General features: G+C 40.7%; 1 protein-coding gene across 5 annotated transcripts in view; it reads right to left on the bottom strand.

Annotated features, from left to right (window-relative positions):
* LOC102806946 (ferric reductase 1-like) overlaps positions 1 to 13,216 on the bottom strand; it is a 188,111-nt gene that overhangs the window by 172,784 nt on the left and 2,111 nt on the right. The window lies entirely within an intron of this gene.

Genomic DNA, 13,216 nt, shown 5'->3' with positions numbered 1-13,216 from the left:
CCTATGGCGCAGGGACCCTTGTGGTTGTTCGGGCTGGGTCAGCAACCAGAGTCTGACCCGCTACGACGGGATCCAACCTAACAAGGCCCTCCTCAATGGATTGGGCATCTCTTAGGTAGTAGTTGATAAAGAGGTTTGCATTCTCCAGAAGCCTGCCCTCAGAATATGTTCGAGGGGGGTGCCTGATGCTAGCGCTAGTGAGTTAGCAATAGCACGAACCTCATGTCCTCGTACTTGGTGTCTCTGCAAGCTCTGTGTCGAGGAGGTTAAGGTATTGTAGACCTCTAATACAGTCGCAGTAATCCACCTGGCGATGGAAGTTGGGGAGGCCGGCCTATTCTGTCTGCCTGGGTCATAACACAAAAACATGTGCTTTGCACCCTGTCTTGAATCCCTAGTACGGTTTTCGTAGCAACTCAGTGCTCGAACCGGGCAGAGAAGCAATTCCCCCTGATCCTCCAGTCCGACAATATTGACAGCCAGGGGATGACGATCGGCTGAGGATTGTGTCCTGGGATTTGGTTCTTGGCGAGAAACCTGATTCAAGTCTTTAGCACAACTTGATTGTCCATAAGGGCGGCACACCCATCCGAGAAGGACAATGCCCCCAGTTCTGGCCGACGCCTACCTGACAAAGCAGGTGGTCGAAGGAGTCTGCTACCTGGCTAATAGAGGGATGGCATGGAACGATCAATCACTGTATGCTCGTGTATGCTCACCACCTTGAATTGTAGGCAGAGTGTTGGGATCCCTGTTCGCCATGGCCAGGATGTTGGCAGCCTGCTCAGACAAGACTTTCATCTGTGCGAGTCTACTGTGTTTGTGCGAGTCCCACAGCCGAAACAGCCTGGAGGCTACCCACTGGGGTATCTGCCACTCCATGTTCTGGAGGCGAAGCCGCCTCAAAAGGGCATCTGCCAGACTGTTCCTTACCCCTGGAAGGTGGTGTGCAGTTAGTTCACATTGTATTCTAGGCACCAAAGCAGAATTTGCTCTGCTCGGACTGACAACGATGGGGAACACCCCCCCCCTCCTTGTAGAAGGAGGCCAACGCTGAGCTGTCTGTGCGGAGTAGGACTCTGTGGTCTCGAACTACAGGTAGAAAGTGTGGTAGTGCTAAGTGCACAGCATTCAGTTCGAGCCGGTTGATATGGCGGTCTGGAAACTAATGCGGGGCCATATACCTTGAGCTTGTTCGTCCAATAGATACGCTCCCCAACCATAGCTGCGGCGAGTGGGTCCAAGGGAACCCCCTGTCCGAGGTTGGCCAGTGATGCCCACCAGGGCAGGGCTTCCTTAGCTTGGTCCGAGATCAATACCCGCCTGTCTAGTTCCCGTAGGAGAGCTCAGTGTTGTAGCAACAAGCGTTGTACCGGGCGGCTGTGTAATGCGGCCTGGGGAACTACCCTTCAAGGTTATCATTCCAACGATCCGGAATTAGTTCTCGGAGGGACACTGAGGGAACGCTGATGAGGTGTTCGACTAGGCTGCTTAGTGCCAAGCAACACGCTTGAAATATATATACCAAGCCTACCTCTGTCAAACTCCATGCCCAGGAACACAAACTGTTGCGTTGCGTTGGGTAGGGATGGGTAGCCCAACTGGTGAAGTAAATCCTGTGTTAGCCTTACTTGCTCGGCTAATAACCTCTTGTTTGGGTTATGTAATAACCAGTCGTCTAGGTACAGATTGATTTGTACCGACGTTTGGTGAGGCAGCAGCACCACCTATTCCATCCATTCTGGTGGAACGCAGGGGTTGTGCATAACCCGAAGGGGGGCACCCGAGATTTGAATACTTGACCCAGCTGGGTGACTCGAAGGAGATGGCAACTCGCCGGGTGCATCGGTATGTACAGGTAGGCTTCGCTTAAGTCTAGTGAGGCTAGCCAGTTGAAACGGTGGATGGCGTCTCCATGCGGAACCGATCGAGGAGCATGTACTGATTCTGTCTGCCTACAGTACAGTTCTCGCGGAAGCTTTGGCTTCACTTCAGCGTCAGCTTCGCTTCAGCATCGCATCATGATGGCATTGCTATGGCTTCAGCGTCGCTTCAATGTCGTGACATAAAAGGTTGAGGCGGTTATCGCATCGCTTCATTGTAGCCTCATTATGGCGACAATGTGGCATCAGCTTCGCTTCATCGAACAAAGAAGTAATTTACATATGTAAACAATGCTGAGAAGTATCGTAGTTAGCCGTATGTTCACACCGATACTCTTTGCTGTCTTACACGCAAGCTGTATTATCTAAATGCTCGGTTCAAGCACGGTTACTTCTTCTAGTAACCGTGGTTCAAGCTAAATCATGCATGACCCCGTCCAATTATCAAGATTGATTGTTTATGTTCGGCGACGAATTCTTTCCTTGGCGGCCATTGGAATCAAGCAGGTAGACATCAGGAAGAGATTGGAGGAGGAAGATCGAGTGTTGGTTTCTAAAAATTCGATCGGCAAGTTTTTACAACGTTATAGATAAACAGGACGAATCAAAGACTACAGAAACATTCAGACAAGAACCAAACTCGGAGTGGAGCACTGGGATTTTATTGACAAAGAAATGGAAAAGGACGGCGAGTTGTCAGCAAGAGAGCTTTCTTATAAAATAACCGACGAATTTGGTCTACCGGTGTCAGTGTCCACCGTCAAAAAAGTACGTATTCTCTTCGACTGACGAACCATGACTCAATCTAGGAAACAACTTCTTCTGAACCGAAAATAGCGTGACGAAAATAGATAACTCTGAAAGTTCGCTTCAACGTATGCGTACTACTGAATCGTACTGTGCGTACTCGGTCTTTTATTGGGACACTGCTACGGCGTGTTTGTGGATTATTTCATAGCTATTGGTTGGACAGTTAACACACAGAAAAACAGTCTGAAAGTTTTAATGAAACTGTCGAGACGTGAAAACTCGTTGCACGTGTGTTTAAAACCGTAGTGTTTGTTTCCAGGGGAAATAGCGGTAACCGAACATCTGCGTTATCACCACGTTGACACCTAATGTTGAAGTCATTCAAACAAATCTCACGTATATGTATCGCAGCCGCGTTGACATTTCTACCAACTATTATTGTTTATGTTGTAATAAACATTCGACTTGCTTTGCCTGTCTGATTTGATTTGATTTGATTAGGCAATATTTTTCTGAATTTTGATGCCACAGTGATTTTATGTACATGTTCAAGCCCCACATTTCTCTGCTGTCACCACCACGATGGAGATAAAAATGGTGAAAAAAGGGTGACAGACGCTTCCCTGGCTCGGTGTCGACTCCACCATGTAGTGTGTGTTTTCGGTGCTTTTACTCATTCCATTACCACGTCGTTTTCACTTTTCCAGATGTTTCTCTGTCTAAAATGTGCTTGAGACAGTCCAGACTAGATACTCTTTCAAAACAAACAACTTAATATAATAGATTAATTCTCACCGAATCATCGCAGTTCGTCACGACTAAATGTCGGTACGTTCGTCGATTGCGACTGCAAATCCGGAGGGCAGATATGGAAAATAATACTATCGATTAAAGTGATTTTTATTGTGGTACTGTGGGTTTGAGTGCTTGGAAAACGCCGGAACAGTTTTCATGATTGTGACATTACAAAACAAAGGTTGGTTTGCTCATGGTTTGTGAACATCAAAAAATAACTAAAATAATGGAAGTCCAAGTTTTGTTGAGACTTTTTTTTCTTCAAACTTGACACTTCTATTCACACAGAGAAAACGAATAAAGTACATAACTAGGACAATTAAAAATTGGAAAGATTATCGCTTTGAACAAACAAAAAAAAACGTTGCTAACATGACGTTTTGTTTTATAATACAGCCAAAACAAAGTCAGCTTGGACGTTCAGTTGCGAGACATGACAAAATAAACGCAGCCACTACACGCGCGCTGGAAATGATAGAACACGTTGCAACAAGGAGTCTCACCTGCCTCTTTTCATGCTTTTACTCGGGGAAACTCACACACACACACGTGCTATTTCGGCAACGAAAAAAACACCTGAAGGGACAAGTTTAAATCATGTTTGTATTAACGTAACATGAACGCAACGGTGAATATATGTTTATCAATCATCAAACTAAACATTCGATGTTACATGAAGCAGTCTGCGGCGGTTATGTGGCTAAGACGAAGGACATGTGACATTATTATTATGCTCGTCTACTACATGTTCGAGTAACTTTCCGATAAAAACGTGATTAGTATCAGCAAAAATTTATAGTACTGCATGGAGAATTGCGTATTATTCGTTGTCATCAGACATATACCTGTACAGGATTTTTTGAACAATGTCTAAAATTTCCGAAAGAATATTCGAATACTAGTTGGGGCATAGACCTTAGAATATGTATTTTAAGGTATATGGTTTGGGTAAATATGAATTGAATACTTAGTATCCATATGATATTTTGAAAAATCAGCTAAACAGTTCACAACCACGATTATGGTGAATTGCCGAACTCTTAACGAAGACAACGGTTCAGGTCATGAGCAGCTGTGTCATGAAGTTTACAATGTTGAACACTACTTTTCGTTCTCGACATTGTGAAATCATTTCGTTGTTTGGGAGAAAAAAACAAAAAAAAAATATTTTGACAAGAGAAATTTATATTAGGAATAATTCATGACGAAATATATTCCATACGCACCCATAAATTATTTTCATAATTACACACGAATATTACAGAAAAATAGATAATTTGCTATATTCTTGTTTGCACGTCATGTTCACAAAATCGCAGACATTTGAAATGAAAAATTTTCTCGATGTTTTAACGAGTACTCCGTGGGGTATATAGCGTGTTCTCACACTAGCATAATTTTGCTCGAGTTCACTCATCGCTTTCCCACATACACAGTGCATTTTAAAATAACATAATTATATTGCGTGAGTGGGTGGTGGTGAGACTGTGTCACAATGCGTTCTATTTATTTCCAACGCGCCTGGCCGGCGCATTCGATTGCGTTTATTTTGTATTTTTATTTTCGAAATGTAGCACTCGATGCGTTTATTTTTTCATGTATCGCAACTGAACGTCCAAGCTGACTTTGTTAATTATAACTACATGACGCGGCATGCTACAGCGTGTCGTCATGTATAAATCTAGTGACAAATCGCAAGGTTGTCAAGGTACCGCAGCCATCGAGTCGTAGTTGGAAATGTACGCACTTGTTTTGGAACTTTGTACCAAGACGACGCCGACGCACCTGGCGTCGTACGTGTGTTTTGCAGGTATTAGTGCGGGCATGAGATCGGATTCGGCTAAAACTGTAAACGAAACACGGAAAAATACCACCGAAATGACGAATCTGAACATGTTCTCTTGCCAACTAATAAAAATAACGAAAATAAGATAATCTTATAACAAGAACAGTTTCATTTCGTATATAGTAGTAAGTTGTGTTGTGTCCGAACAAAGATTGCATCGCGTGAATTTCAAATTAATTACATATCGATCTTCTGTACATTTTTTTTCTCTACTGCCTTTCTTTATGCAAATAATGAGGTACGTCATACTGATGCCACAATACTTTGAAGCTGATGCCATGTTGATGCCATGAGACCGCGAAGCTGAGGCCACGATGATGCCACACGAAAGCGAGGCTAACACCGCTTCAATTTTCAATGACGCGAAGCTGATGCCACAATGATGCGATGCTGAGGCGACAGTGAAGCCATGCGTATGCGACAATGATGCCACAAAAGCCAAAGCTTCCGCGAGAACTGTACTGTAGGTCCAGAACTGGACGCCCGCCACCTGTAGATTTGGTACTACGAACACATTTGAGTAGAAGCCTGGACTTAATGCCGGCTGATCTACCTTGTGTATGGTGCCCTTTTACAGCAAAATGTCTACTTCCTGTCTGATTGCTTCCACCTTGCGGGAGTCCCCTGGCAGTGCCAGGGGGATCGGTCACCCACTGCCTCCAAACTGGACTACACCGGCGCAATCTGTATGCGACAGGGATAAGTGGCCATGGGTTCGTCAGTTGCGAAGTGTGGGTGCTCTATTCTCCCACGAATTTCCCCAAGGCCTGCGGTAGTCATTAAGTTGTGACCTGGCCACTCGCCGAACACATGCCTATCCCCCCGGTCGCAGAAGTAAGTGTCAAACATGCTGGACGACCGCCCGAGGAGGATGAGGAGCCACAACCTGGTCCCTTCTTCCCTGGGAGCGTGCCGCTACTCCTCCCTCCTGTGGAAGGGTATGAGCACCTACTGGCTGACTCTGGCTAGTGGTCAATGCCCTAGGGTGTTTTCTGTGCTTGGGGTACCCTCCACTTACCCCTGGGAGGGCCAACTGGCAAGGGGATTTGATCTGAACCACCTGGTTTGTTGCACTCCGAAGCTCCAAGACTGCACCCACCATTTTCCCATCAAAGAGGATGGAAGATGTCCAGTCTGCATAACTGAGGCGGCGATGTACTCTCTGACTCAGTTCGCCAGCGAAAACACAGGCGTCTAAGACCACATCTCATTGCACAGTAGTAGCCCCGGCCAGGAGAGCCAGGTGACACTATAGGGATGTCACACATAGCTGTGCGGTGGCCAACCAGTAAATGTTTCGCCTGGTCTAGGAAGCTGGTGCATTCTGCGTCCGAGGTCTCAGAGTCCTGGGCATGCACAATAATGTGCTCCAGGATGCCCATGGAACGCAGCCGTCCCCCTTTACCCGATTTGCGAAACAGAAATTCGTAGTACCAGGGTCTGGGGAAGGAGCCACCCGGGGACCTTAGGCGTTACCTCCTCCACGGCTGGTCAGCGTCCGCCCATCAACACCGTCTGCGCACCATGCGCCCCACTCAGCACTTGGCCAGACAGGGGGAGACGTGCCGACGGGGTTGGTTTTGATCTTGACGCCTGTGATCCCATAAGCGTTGAAGCAACAGTAAGTGGTTGCCTTAGGATTGAGGGTGGGGGTATATACAACGTATCACTAGGATCGATGATACTCCGCATCACCCCAACGTCGTGGCTCACTGAGTCGTTGCGGATGGAAGACTCTGAGGGACCTGACGCAAGCGAACTGTCTCCTTTCAACTTAAATATGCGGGAGCATGTTCGACTGTGCGTCTCATGACAGGGTCGGTTCCCTCTGGGTCGGCAAGAAGGGAGTCAAAACCCACAGCGGAGCACGAACTCAAGGGTAAATTCCTGAGTCCCAGCTGCGAACGGCAGGTTCCTCAAAAGAGACATGTTTCTTCCTGCTTGCCGACCGAGGGGCTGCAGTGGAGACAGCTCGCTCTGACTGCATCTGATCTACCCGGCCTGCCAGGGACGCAATTTGCCCCAACAGTTCTTCGACCAAAGCTCTCATCTCAGAAGCATACCCGGCGTCGTGCAAGGACGGATCCACAAAGGGACCCGCAACGGGCCCCATAGGAGGAAAGACCTTCAGGGGCACAGCCTCGCTGTGAAAACTAAAAACTATCGAAAACTATCGGTACCTCCACTGTTGGGCCTCCTACTCGACATCCATGGACGCGCATCCTTGCTGTGAAAATACGAGCGACGTGGTAAGTCTCAGCCATTTTGCATGGCTCTGGAAATCATCCTCGGCCTCAGAACTACAGTGAAAAACACACGTCTTCAAGGCAAAACCCTGAACCCTGCACGCAGTCACAGCAAAAATAGTATTTCTGATGCGAGTTCTATGCTGGTAAATTCTGATTATAACCTCTGTACAGTCGGGTCGAAAAACGAGGAGACAAAACCGGCGGCGAGCCTCTGGTGCTGTCATTACATCTATCCATTTCTAAATACATTGGTAAAACATAAAAATGAACCCGACATGCATGAGAATGTTGTGAAAAATTATACACACAAAGGGGGAAATCGACACGGGGGTAAAAATAATAAGAAAAACTTATCTTACCAGACACAGTGTCGGCTACTTCTGGTCACTGTACCAACCCCAGCCAGAAACTCGGACAGGAAAAGGCAGGCTTTCCAGGCAGAGCCACTAGACTTCATCCCCGTCGGTACGGAGATAAAGAAAGAGTGGGTATCAAGGTAAGATGGCGTCGCCACACTACCTCAGTCACGTAGTGAATATCAGTAATCTAGTTTCTTTGTCTGACCAGTTCGACATTCGACTTGTGACCTCTGATGCCATCTTGTGTAATCTCAAGCATGGAGGTACTATTCTCACCTCTCAAATAGAAGTACATGTACCCCCTGGAATAAAAGTACCCCTCGGAAAATTTCAAAATTGACACGTTACTAATGTCTTTTCTACTAAAATGTGTTCTCATGGTGTATGTGTGCATCTATGACCCTGGTACTTGCAATTGAGGATATAAATGGACAACAATTAAAGCCAAATAATATTTCGATACTTGTAATTTGGAAATATAATCATTGTTACAAAGTAAAACAAGAAGGCTGTCTAGTCACTAATAACTACTGCCATAGCATAAGTTAGCAAACTTACACTTACCAGCAGTATAATTAACTGCCATGTAACACCATTAACACCTTAAAAAGAGTGGATCCACGACAGCACTTCCTCTGAGAGTCCAGATTTTTGGAGCTTCTTCAGGAGAAGGACATGGTCCACCAAGACAAATGATGCACTAACAAACCTCCAATGTATATTACACAAGCACATGACACCATTAGCATTGTCAAAAAAATTATTTTGTATGAAGTTTGGAAATGCACAATAAAATTGATAAACATAGCTGGCTTTTGTCCAAGTATTTTGTACAGGTGTCTCCTAAAAATTAATGATTCACTGAGACAAATATGAACTGCCTTATTATATTTATTGTGTGATTACTGTATTATTTGAAAAATAAAAAAAACGCCCTTTAGCTATCATGTTGAAAGCTCTGCTTTGTATGCACAACTTAAATTGTTAGTTGGTGTCCAGTGGAGAGAGAAGTCAACAGTTATACATGTACTGTTGCCTCCTGAGAATCAACATCTTCAAACACTGCAATCTTTGTTTGTTTTTTAAGTGTGTTTTTAAATTAGTATTATAAAAGCTCTATCATTCTGTTCTAATACAGGGCTCGAGAATTTCTTTAAAATGTCACTTGCCACAGGGCAAGTAAATTTTAAATTTCACTTGTCCTGTACAGAAAATTACTTGTCCCATAAATTGGGAATAAAAAGTTCAGTATAATAAAAAAAATAAAACAAAACAAATTTTTTTCGGTTTACTTATTTATTATAACAGAATCACGAAACGTCTTCAAGCCACACAGCTACAAGTTTGATTGTTTTTCTTTGGTGAACCCCGAACCCCATCAGGTTAACTGTCACCTATCGCTCATTTCCCAGCTGCTGTGTTCGTTCAACTAAAAATTATGTTGTAGAAAATACAATATGTGCTTTAGTTTAAGATTTCGTTAATATTTGTTAAAATTGGACTACCTTAAATAATTGCATGAAATTAATATTTTTTATTGAAAATTAAAACGAAATACGTAATTTGTCATGCTCGAATTGTGGGCTACAATTTTAGAACTACTTTCAGTGTGTTAAAATGGCAGCCATTTTGTTTTGCCGATACGAGATATTTACATCACAATTTTTGTATTTGTTATTACATATATTTGTTATTACATCAAAGTAATGTCACACTTGAGATTGAGCTGCCATAAACTTCAAATTGAAGTTGGCAGACATAAAAGGCCAAAAATACCAGCAGAAAAAAGAATCTGTAAAAAATGCACTTCATCAGAAATTGAAGATGAAATACATTTTGTAACAGGGTGTGATTTTTATAATACTGAAAGAGAAATACTTTATACAGAATTCACAAATGTACTCCCCACTTTTCAATCAGAAAACAATATAAACAAATGTGACTAAATACTTAAAACTTTGTTTCAAGAAACATTTCACATAGACATGTACTTATCATACATAAGTGTATATCACCACACTATCTCAGGCTAATTAGCCATTTTAAACTGCATTAATCTTAATTTTCTTTAACTTCTACTTTTATTACATAACAGCCTAAAATGATTTGTTAACTTTCATTATGGTGTAATAAATGAAATTATTATTATTATTATTATCACTGAACCTACTTAATATTGTCATCTAATAATAATAATCATCAAAATTAGATAATTGAAGATATCACCACGAAATTAACAAATCTGAAAGAGGTCCACATGTAGTTAGTACATGTACCTATATATGTAATACAAGCAGCCTCTCGGCTGAGATACATGTAGCTCCGCTATTAGCAATGCACATTTCGATTAAAGAACAGAAGATATCATTAGAAAATGAACAATATGCATAGTATCAATGCAATGGGACTTGCTGTTTTCAACAAGAATTCAAAAATATCATTTTTGACCATAAATGATTGTGGTTTTTACAAGAAGAAAATATCACTTTTTACCAAAAATGACAAAAATATTCATCAAAATTAGAGAATTGAAGATATCATCATGAAATGAACAAATTTGAGAGTGGTCCATATGTAGTATCTATATATGTAATATCAAAGCAATTGGACTTGTGCTTTTTAACAAGAAGTCGAAAATATCACTTTTTACCAAAAATGACAAAAATATTCATCAAAATTAGAGAATTAAAGATATCATCACGAAATGCACAAATCTGAGAGAGGTTCATATGTAGTACCTAGATATGTAATATCAAAACAATCGGACTTGTGATTTTTAACAAGAAGTCGAAAATATCACTTTTTACCAAAAATGACAAAAATATTCACCAAATTTAGAAAATTAAAGATATCATTACAAAATGAACAAATCTGAGAGAGGTCCACATGTAGTACCTATATATGTAATATCAAGGCAATTGGACTTGTCGTTTTTAACAAGAAGTCGAAAATATCACTTTTTACCAAAAATGACAAAAATATTCACCAAAATTAGAAAATTGAAGATATCATTACAAAATGAACAAATCTGAGAGAGGTCTACATGTAGTACCTATATATGTAATATCAAAGCAATTGGACTTGTCGTTTTTAACAAGAAGTCGAAAATATCACTTTTTACCAAAAATGACATAAATATTCACCAAAATTAGAAAATTGAAGATATCATTACAAAATGAACAAATCTGAGAGAGGTCTACATGTAGTACCTATATATGTAATATCAAAGCAATTGGACTTGTCGTTTTTAACAAGAAGTCGAAAATATCACTTTTTACCAAAAATATTCACCAAAATTAGAAAATTAAAGATATCATTTTGAAATGAACAAATTTGAGAGTGGTCTACATGTAGTACCTATATATGTAATATCAAAGCAATTGGACTTGCGGTTTCTAACAAGAAGTTGAAAATATCACTTTTTACCAAAAATGACAAAAATATTCACCAAAATTAGAGAATTGAAGATATGATCATGAAATGAACAAATCTGAGAGAGGTCTACCCAAGGTACATATACACCAAGTATCAAAGCATTCAGCCTTGTAGTTTTCAAGAAGAAGTCGAAAATGTAAAACATTGACACGGACGACGGACGCCGACGGACAATCACTCATATGATAAGCTCCGTTCGACAAAGTCGACAGCGGAGCTAATAAAAGCAATCGAACTTGCGGTTTTTAACAAGAAGTCGAATTTACATGTATCACTTTTTACCAAAAATTACAAAAATATTCATCAAATTAGAGAATTGAAGATATCATCATGAAATGAACAAATCTGAGAAAAGTCCACCTGAGGTACCTAAATGTATAATATCAAAACAATCGGACTTGTGATTTTTAACAAGAAGTCGAAAATATCACTTTTTACCAAAAATTACATAAATATTCACTAAAATTAGAAAACTAAAGATATCATCATAAAATGAATATATTTGAGAAAGGACCACATGTACCACCTATATATGTAATATAAAAGCAATTGGACTTGTGGTTTTTACCAAAAATGACAAAAATATTCATCAAAATAAGAATTAATGATATCATCATGAAATGAATTTAAGTGAGATACACTAAGTATCAAAGCCATCAAGCCTGTAGTTTTCAACAAGAAGTCGAAAAAGGTAAAAGTTGATGCAGACGCCGATGGACAATCACTCATATGATAAGCTCCACTCGACAAAGTGTAAAACTGTTTTTCGGCATTGTTACAAAACATACATACTCAAGGTTACACAAGGTCTTATACGGAAAAGCATAAAATTAGTACCGGTATACAAAATATCATGATTTAGTTTTAATTGGAATTCCTGAAGTTTTGATTCTATTGCAACCTTGAATGGCAGTAAATACAATTTTTTTTCTTTGTCCCCAACATCAAATAAAAATTGATAATACGTTTCACCTCTGGGAGGTACAAAATTTCCTACAATTAATGCAGTCCAAAGAAACAAACTTATCAGGTCCAACACAAAATGATTCGCATGACTTCCATTCTGTGGGCAGAGATGAATTCTTGATTGTAATCCTTGATAATAGAGAAAATGTGTTTTTGTTAGCCCTATGCGTTGAGTTCCAAGTTTTTGGATACCCACCAACATCATACAAACCAGCAATATAAATAATACCTTAGAAATGAAGTCAAGGTAACATATACTCCTGTTATTTGTGAGTATTTTAGAGTCCTTCTAAACCACAACTTTTTCTACTGACTAAGTTTGCTTTTGGAACATATAAAACTTTGACCAACTGTACAGAAAGCTCTTATATATAAATATGGCAGTGAGGTACATAGTAAAGAAATTTGATTGTTACTTCTGAAGATAATGGGTCTAAAATAAAAAGAGAGAATTTTTTTCAAGGATGGGTGACAGTTGGGTTTAGGAAACATTGAATCCATTTGATACTAAAAGCATGATACAGAGCGAAAATATCTAATAAATTAATTCCCCCTGTCTGGTCCATTCAAAATGAATTTGTGGATAAATCTGTTTATTGTCTTAATATCGTCCATTTTTACAACTATATGATTAAATAAAGAAATTGTAGAATTAGCAGTGATTTGAATATTTGTGTTCTACTTATCAATGAGAGTTTTGGAACCGACCAAAGCTGCAATGTCTCAGAATGTGCACCCATTGATTGTCATGTTGAGTATAGTTATGAATAAGAATAGTTATGAATATAATAGTCTTTCAAATGGACAGTAAGTACAATGGTATTTTGAGTGCTTAGCCTGGGAACAATGGTTGCACAGACTTTGTTAGCCCGTTATAGGGGTCAAGACCGGATCTTAAAAACAGGTCACCTTCTATATTCTATGTCACATTCT

This window comes from Saccoglossus kowalevskii, chromosome 9, assembly GCF_978046115.1.
Source record: "Saccoglossus kowalevskii chromosome 9, keSacKowa6.1, whole genome shotgun sequence".
Taxonomy (NCBI): Eukaryota; Metazoa; Hemichordata; class Enteropneusta; family Harrimaniidae; genus Saccoglossus; species Saccoglossus kowalevskii.
The sequence above is the reverse complement of the archived record's forward strand: the minus strand, read 5'-3'. Positions and strand labels throughout refer to the sequence as shown.